Source organism: Pygocentrus nattereri, chromosome 23 (assembly GCF_015220715.1).
Source record: "Pygocentrus nattereri isolate fPygNat1 chromosome 23, fPygNat1.pri, whole genome shotgun sequence".
Classification (NCBI taxonomy): Eukaryota; Metazoa; Chordata; class Actinopteri; order Characiformes; family Serrasalmidae; genus Pygocentrus; species Pygocentrus nattereri.
In genome coordinates, this window is record NC_051233.1 from 155,001 (window position 1) to 165,015 (window position 10,015).

Below are 10,015 nucleotides of genomic sequence, written 5' to 3' on the forward strand. Positions count from 1 at the left end.
GACGATGACGATGATGATGATGTTACGGAGTTACCGCCACCCTATCTGGACTAAGAGGTTAGCAAAGACGACGATGATGATGATGATGATGATGTTACGGAGTTACCGCCACCCTATCTGAACTAAGAGGTTAGCAAAGACGACGACGATGATGATGATGATGATGATGTTACGGAGTTACTGCCACCCTATCTGGACTAAGAGGTTAGCAAAGACAACGATGACGATGATGATGATGATGTTACGGAGTTACCGCCACCCTATCTGGACTAAGAGGTTAGCAAAGACGACGACGATGATAATGATTATGATGATGATGTTACAGAGTTACCACCACCCTATCTGGACCAAGAGGTTAGCAAAGACGACGATGATGATGATGATGATGATGTTACAGAGTTACCGCCACCCTATCTGGACCAAGAGGTTAGCAAAGACGACGATGATGATGATGATGATGATGATATATCAGAGTTACCGCCACCCTATCTGGACTAAGAGGTTAGCAAATACGACGATGACGATGATGATGATGTTACGGAGTTACCGCCACCCTATCTGGACTAAGAGGTTAGCAAAGACGACGATGATGATGATGATGATGATGATGTTACGGAGTTACCGCCACCCTATCTGAACTAAGAGGTTAGCAAAGACGACGACGATGATGATGATGATGATGATGATGATGTTACGGAGTTACTGCCACCCTATCTGAACTAAGAGGTTAGCAAAGACGACGATGATGATGATGATGATGTTACGGAGTTACTGCCACCCTATCTGGACTAAGAGGTTAGCAAAGACGATGATGATGATGATGATGTTACGGAGTTACTGCCACCCTATCTGAACTAAGAGGTTAGCAAAGACGACGATGATGATGATGATTTTACGGAGTTACTGCCACCCTATCTGGACTAAGAGGTTAGCAAAGACGACGATGACGATGACGACGATGATGATGATGTTACGGAGTTACCGCCACCCTATCTGGACTAAGAGGTTAGCAAAGACGACGACGATGATGATGATGATGATGATGATGATGATGATGTTACAGAGTTACCACCACCCTATCTGGACCAAGAGGTTAGCAAAGACGACGATGATGATGATGATGATGATGTTACAGAGTTACCGCCACCCTATCTGGACCAAGAGGTTAGCAAAGACGACGATGATGATGATGATGATGATGATGATGATGTTTCGGAGTTACCGCCACCCTATCTGGACTAAGAGGTTAGCAAATACGACGATGACGATGACGATGATGATGATGTTACGGAGTTACCGCCACCCTATCTGGACTAAGAGGTTAGCAAAGACGACGATGATGATGATGATGATGATGTTACGGAGTTACCGCCACCCTATCTGAACTAAGAGGTTAGCAAAGACGACGACGATGATGATGATGATGATGATGATGATGTTACGGAGTTACTGCCACTCTATCTGAACTAAGAGGTTAGCAAAGACGACAATGATGATGATGATGATGATGATGTTACGGAGTTACTGCCACCCTATCTGGACTAAGAGGTTAGCAAAGACGACGACGATGATGATGATGATGATGATGTTACGGACTTACCGCCACCCTATCTGGACTAAGAGGTTAGCAAAGACGATGATGATGATGATGATGTTACGGAGTTACTGCCACCCTATCTGAACTAAGAGGTTAGCAAAGACGACGATGATGATGATGATGTTACGGAGTTACTGCCACCCTATCTGGACTAAGAGGTTAGCAAAGACGACGATGACGATGACGATGATGATGATGATGTTACGGAGTTACCGCCACCCTATCTGGACTAAGAGGTTAGCAAAGACGACGACGATGACGATGATGATGATGATGTTACGGAGTTACCGCCACCCTATCTGGACCAAGAGGTTAGCAAAGACGACGATGATGATGATGATGATGATGTTACAGAGTTACCGCCACCCTATCTGGACTAAGAGGTTAGCAAAGACGACGACGATGATGATGATGATGATGATGTTACGGAGTTACTGCCACCCTATCTGGACTAAGAGGTTAGCAAAGACAACGATGACGATGATGATGATGATGTTACGGAGTTACCGCCACCCTATCTGGACTAAGAGGTTAGCAAATACGACGATGACGATGATGATGATGTTACGGAGTTACCGCCACCCTATCTGGACTAAGAGGTTAGCAAAGACGACGATGATGATGATGATGATGATGATGTTACGGAGTTACCGCCACCCTTTCTGAACTAAGAGGTTAGCAAAGACGACGACGATGATGATGATGATGATGATGATGATGTTACGGAGTTACTGCCACCCTATCTGAACTAAGAGGTTAGCAAAGACGACGATGATGATGATGATGATGTTACGGAGTTACTGCCACCCTATCTGGACTAAGAGGTTAGCAAAGACGATGATGATGATGATGATGTTACGGAGTTACTGCCACCCTATCTGAACTAAGAGGTTAGCAAAGACGACGATGATGATGATGATGATGTTACGGAGTTACTGCCACCCTATCTGGACTAAGAGGTTAGCAAAGACGACGATGACGATGACGACGATGATGATGATGTTACGGAGTTACCGCCACCCTATCTGGACTAAGAGGTTAGCAAAGACGACGACGATGATGATGATGATGATGATGATGATGTTACAGAGTTACCACCACCCTATCTGGACCAAGAGGTTAGCAAAGACGACGATGATGATGATGATGATGATGTTACAGAGTTACCGCCACCCTATCTGGACCAAGAGGTTAGCAAAGACGACGACGATGATGATGATGATGATGATGTTTCGGAGTTACCGCCACCCTATCTGGACTAAGAGGTTAGCAAATACGACGATGACGATGACGATGATGATGATGTTACGGAGTTACCGCCACCCTATCTGGACTAAGAGGTTAGCAAAGACGACGATGATGATGATGATGATGATGTTACGGAGTTACCGCCACCCTATCTGAACTAAGAGGTTAGCAAAGACGACGACGATGATGATGATGATGATGATGTTACGGAGTTACTGCCACTCTATCTGAACTAAGAGGTTAGCAAAGACGACAATGATGATGATGATGATGATGATGTTACGGAGTTACCGCCACCCTATCTGGACTAAGAGGTTAGCAAAGACGACGACGATGATGATGATGATGATGATGATGTTACGGAGTTACTGCCACCCTATCTGGACTAAGAGTTAGCAAAGATGACGATGATGATGATGAAGATGATGATGATAATGTTACGGACTTATCGCCACCCTATCTGGAGTTAGAGGTTAGCAAAGACGACGACGATGATGATGATGATGATGATGTTACGGAGTTACTGCCACCCTATCTGAACTAAGAGGTTAGCAAAGACGACGATGATGATGATGATGATGATGATGTTTCGGAGTTACCGCCACCCTATCTGGACTAAGAGGTTAGCAAATACGACGATGACGATGACGATGATGATGATGTTACGGAGTTACCACCACCCTATCTGGACTAAGAGGTTAGCAAAGACGACGATGATGATGATGATGATGATGTTACGGAGTTACCGCCACCCTATCTGAACTAAGAGGTTAGCAAAGATGACGACGATGATGATGATGATGATGATGTTACGGAGTTACTGCCACTCTATCTGAACTAAGAGGTTAGCAAAGACGACAATGATGATGATGGTGATGATGATGTTACGGAGTTACTGCCACCCTATCTGGACTAAGAGGTTAGCAAAGACGACGACGATGATGATGATGATGATGATGTTACGGACTTACCGCCACCCTATCTGGACTAAGAGGTTAGCAAAGACGAACGACGATGATGATGATGATGATGATGATGTTACGGAGTTACTGCCACCCTATCTGGACTAAGAGGTTAGCAAAGACGACGACGATGATGATGATGATGATGATGTTACGGACTTACCGCCACCCTATCTGAATTAAGAGGTTAGCAAAGACGACGACGATGATGATGATGATGATGATGATGTTACGGAGTTACTGCCACCCTATCTGGACTAAGGTTAGCAAAGACGACGATGATGATGATGATGTTACGGAGTTACTGCCACCCTATCTGGACTAAGAGGTTCGCAAAGACGACGACGATGATGATGATGATGATGATGTTACGGACTTACCGCCACCCTATCTGAATTAAGAGGTTAGCAAAGACGACGACGATGATGATGATGATGATGATGATGTTACGGAGTTACTGCCACCCTATCTGGACTAAGAGGTTAGTGACGACAACGATGATGATGACGATGAAGACGATGATGATGTTGACACTGATGATGATGATGAGGATGATGATGATGACGATGACGATGATGATGAAGATGATGGTTTTGGTGATGATGATGATGACGATGAAAATGACGACGACGAAGATGACAACGATGATGACAATGAAGATGAAGACAATGATGATGATGGTGATGATGATGACGATGATAATGATGATGACGATGATGATGATGACGACGATGAGGACAATGATCACGACAATGATGATGATGATGATGACGATGACGATGATGATGACGATGACGACGATGATGATGATGATGACAATGATGACGATGATGATGATGATGATGACGACAATGATGATGGTGTTATGAAGTGTTTATTCACCATTTGAAGGCTTTCGTTTAAAGTGCTTTACAGAAACCCAATAGAACATAAAAAGACAGCAATGTTTACTAAACTAGTAACAGTGATGATAAAATCCATCTAAAATCTGGATCAATGTTTACTGAATCAGGGGAACCACTGACTCTACCAAGTCTGAGAAACTAACTCTACCGAGTGTAAGAAACCACTGACTCTACCGAGTCTGAGAAATCACTGACTCTACCGAATCTGAGAACCACTGACTCTACTGAGTCTGAGAAACCACTGCTGAAAAAATATTGAGAGCTGAGTCTAAGGAACCATTGATTCCACTGATTCTGAGGACTCATTGAACAACTGTTGACTCTACTGAGTCAGAGTATCCATTAACTTTACTCAGTCTGTAGATCTGTTGTCTCTACTGATTCTGAGAACCAATTAACTTTACTCTGCTGAGCCTAAGGAATCATCGACTCTACCAATTTTAAGCAACAGTTGACTCTACTGAGTTGGAAGAGCTACTGACTCTATATCTGTAATCTATTTTCTGACCTTTGACTATACTGAGACTGTAAATCTGTTGATTCTACTGAACCTGTAGAGCCATTGACTCTACTCTGTGTGTAGAACTGGTGACTCTACTGATTCTGAGAAGCCAGTGACTTTACTCTGCTGAGTCAGAGGAATCACTGATTCCACCAATTATAAGTAACAACTGATACAACTGAGTCTGAAGAACTACTGACACTAATCTGTAATTAGTTTTTCTGAATTTTGACTGTACTGAGCCTGTAAAACTATAGACTCTACTGAGCCTGTAAAACTATTGACTCTACTGAGGCTATAGAACTATTGACTCTACTCAACCTGTCGAACTATCGATTCTGTTGGTCCTGTAGAACTATTGACTCTACTCAACCTGTAGAGTTATTGACTCTACTGAGCCTGCAGAATTAATGACTCTGCTGAACCTGTAGAACTATTGACTCTACTGAGCCTGTAGAACTATTGACTCTACTGAGGCTATAGAACTATTGACTGTACTCAACCTGTAGAACTATTGATTCTATTGGTCCTGTAGAACAATTGACTCTACTCAACCTGTAGAACTATTGACTCTACTGAGCGTGTAGAACTATTGACTCTACTCAACCTGTAGAACTATTGATTCTATTGGGCCTGTAGAACTATTGACTACTCAACCTGTAGAACTATTGACTCTACTGGGACTGAGGAGCCATTGGGGAGGAACCCCCAGTTCCATTACTGTATTGGTTCTACTTTATGAATATGTCTAATTTTTCTAAAAGTCCTGCTTGCTTGTTTGTTTGTTTGTTGTTTTGGTCAGAATGTTGCTGCTTGTTTGTGACTCCAGAGTTTCTGAAGTAAGGAACCAGAAAAGAACAAAAATATTTTAGAAGTTCTTTTAACTCTTCTGCAAGTTCTAAAATCATGGCTGTGTTTTTGTTCTGAAGCTCGTGTTGAGTTACAGGGTCACATAACGGCTTCAGTTTTATGAGTTCAGTCATAAATTAAGACGCTTTTTTGTGGGAACCGTGGACGACTCTGTTGTTCTTTTGTTTGAATTTCTTGGTCAGTACGGTTGGTGAACGAGGCCCAGTGTTTCTAATATAAGCTCATTGGACTAAATCAACTCACATTACTGTTCAAAAGATCTAAAATTAATCTGTTTCGGATTAACACACACTGACGGTAATCTGTTCATCCTGAGCAACTTCACAGCTTTCAGATCATCATTAGAACATTAACCTGAAGAAATGTGAGTGTCCAGAATGATGAAACCAGAAGGTGTTGTAGAAGGTTCTAGACTGACCGTGAACGCTGGAGAACATCAAACATGTGAATTATAATGGATCTAATGGAAGATCTAATCCTGGAATATCCAGGATTCACCATATTTCAAAAGCCAGGAAATCTCTGCGCTCATATCTTGGCAAGAAATGTGAAAATGTGATTACAGTATTTTATTATTTGCTCACATTGGTCATGAAATCTTCAATAAATATGTACACTCAAAATATATTATATTACACTCAGAAAAAGATGGTTCCTCAAGGGTTCTTTAGTAAAGAAAATGGTTCTGTGTTGAACTGTGAACAATGAAGAACCCATGGTTCTTCAGACTGATGGAGAATTTTTCTATTGTTACAGGCTAGACATCATAACAATAGCAGAACCATTTAATCATGCAAAATCTTCTTTATTGTTCATGGTTCTATATAGAACCATTTTCTTTACTAAAGAACCCTTGAAGAGCCGCCGTTTTCAGAATGTATATTGTGTCTAAATAGGGTTAGTAAATAAGTGTAAATAATGTAAAGTGTAAATAATGAAAATTCTTGCTGAGATTCCAAACAGCTTCTCTGAACAGTTGATACATTTGAAAGGGTTTCTGATGTGATTATCGTTTAATAACTCAGCAGTATGAAGATCTCTCACAGAACCATGTGGTCATGCTTCAATAGATCAGTGACATCATATCATTTACTGAAGATAATTTACATATAAAGTCTGTTAAATACAACCCCCATTCCAGTGAAGTTGTGACGTTGTGTAAAACATAAATAAAAACAGAAGACGATGATCTGCAAACCCTTTTCAACCGATATTCAATTGAAAGACTGAAAGACTGGGAAAGTTGAGGAATGCTCAAAAAAACACCTGTTTGGAACATTCCACAGGTGACCAGGTTAATTGGAAACAGGTGAGTGTCATGATTGGGTATAAAGGGAGCATCCCTGAAAGGCTCAGTCGTTCACAAGCAAGGACGGGCGAGGTTCACCACTTAGTGATCAACTGCATGAGCAAATAGTCCAACAGTTTAAGAACAACGTTTCTCAACGTGCTACTGCAGGAATTTAGGGATTTCATCATCTAGAGTCCATAATATCATCAAAAGATCCAGAGAATCTGGAGAAATCTCTGCAGGTAAGCGGCGAGGCAGAAAACCAACACTGAATGCCCGTGACCTTCAATCCCTCAGGTGGCACTGCATTAAAAACCCACATCATTCTGTAACGGATATTCCCACATGGGCTCAGGAACACTTCGGAAAACCACTGTCAGTGAACTCAGTTCGTCGCTCCATCTACAAGTGCAGGTTAAAACACTGCCATGCAAAGCAAAGCCACATATCAACACCACCCAGAAACGCCGCCGGCTTCTCTGGGCCGAGCACATCTGAGATGGACTGACGCAGAGTGGAAAAGTGTCCTGTGGTCTGACGCGTCCACATTTCACACTGTTTCTGGAAATCATGGACGTCGTGTCCTCCGGGCCAAAGAGGAAAAGGACTGTCCGGATTGTTTTCAGCGCAAAGTTCAAAAGCCAGCATCTCTGATGGTGTGTGGGGGGGGGGGGTGTTAGTGCCCATGGCAGGGGTAACCTGCACATCTGTGAAGGCCCCATTAATGCTGAAAGGTCCATACAGGATTTGGAGCAACATCTGCTGCCATCCAAGCAACGTCTTTTTCAGGGACGTCCTGCTTATTTCAGCAAGACGATGCCGAGCCACATTCTGCACGTGTTACAACAGCGTGGCTTCGTAGTAAAAGAGTGCGGGTACTAGACTGGCCTGCCTGCAGTCCAGACCGTCTCCCATTGAAAATGTGTGGCGCATTATGAAGCTCAAAATACGACAGCGGAGACCCCCGGACTGCTGAGCAGCTGAAGCTGGACATCAAGCAGGAATGGGAAAGAATTCCACCTACAAAGCTTCAACAATCAGTGTCCTCAGTTCCCAAACGCTTATTGAGTGTTAAAGGAAAGGTGATGTAACTCAGTGGGAAACACGCCCCTGTCCCAACTTCTCTGGAACGTGTTGCAGGCATCAAATTCAAAATGAGTGAATATTTGCAAAAAACAATAAAGTTTATCAGTTTGAACATTAAATATCTCGTCTTTGTAGTGGATTCAGTTGAATACAGGTTGAAAAGGATTTGACGGCTCCTCATTAAACAGATGGAAGTGTACCTGTGCAGGTGGTGTACAGTGGTGATGTGGGCGATGTGGGCGGAGCTGTCATTGAGCAGGGGGCAATGTGAGAGGGGTGTGGAGGAGTGAGAACACCTGCTTTCCCATAACCGAGACAATCGGCACCCTCGCCGAGCCGGACAGCTCAGCCGTATCCGGTAACGCTCTCAGTTATGGAGCCGAAACCCCGGAGCTTTATCTGCCCTCCTGCTCTGACACCCTTCATCTTCACGGAGGGTGAGGTGGGGGGGTTGGGGGGTGGGGGTGGGTGTCTAAGAAGGAATTTCTTCAGCCGATTCTTATGAACTTTAGCCTTAAGTACATTAAGAACCTTCGGGAGTTTTCCTTAAGAAAGCTTTAGTGAATCCCGCCCCAGATTCCAGACACATTTAATGCTTTCCTAATGGAATCTAATGGTCTCTAAAGGTAACCATTAAGCTGGTTCTCATTAGAAAGCAGAACCATCAGGTTTCAGTCCTAATGGTCTTTTTTCAGCAGTGATTAAACCCTTAACTCTGATTGTCCGCCGTGCTGGACTGGTCTCCTCACTGACCTCTGTCTGTTAGTTTCTCCTTCACAATCAGCTCTGACTGGACATTCAACCGTCTGTTAATAGAACAGAGGCTGTGCGTCAGCAGGGGGCGCTGTGTATCCAGCACTGAGAGGAGGGCTTATAACCTACGCAGCAGCGGTCTAAACACAGACGCTGTGCGAGATTCTGTAGACTTCAGTCTAAAGCCTGATACAGACTGTTAGCCTGTGAGCTAGATTAGCCTGCTAATTAGGTTTGCCTGTTAGCTAGGTTAGCCTGTTAGTTCGCCTGTCAGCTTGTTAGCTAGGTTAGCCTGTTAGCCTGTGAGCTAGGTTAGCCTGTTGGTTACATTCACCCGTTAGCTATGTTAGCCTGTTAGCTAGGTTCACCCGTTAGCTAGGTTAGCCTGTTAGCTAGGTTAGCCTTTTAGCCTGTTAGCTAGGTTAGCCTGTTAGCTAGGTTAGCCCATTAGTTAGGTTAGCCTGTTAGTTAGGTTAGCCTGTTAATTAGGTTTGCTTGTTAGCCTGTTAGCTAAGTTAGCCTGTTAGCATGTGAGCTAGATTAGCTTGTTAGTTAGGTTTGCCTGTTAGCTAGGTTAGCCTGTTAGTTAGGTTTGCCCGTTAGGTAGGTTAGCCTGTTAGTTAGGTTTGCCTGTTAGCCTGTTAGCTAGGTTAGCCTCTTAGCCTGTGAGCTAGGTTAGTCTGTTAGTTACGTTAGCCCGTTAGCTAGGTTAGCCCGTTAGCTAGATTAACCTGTTAGCTAGGTTAGCCTGTTAGCTAGGTTAGCTTGTTATGCTGTTAGCTAGGTTAGCCTGTTAGCTAG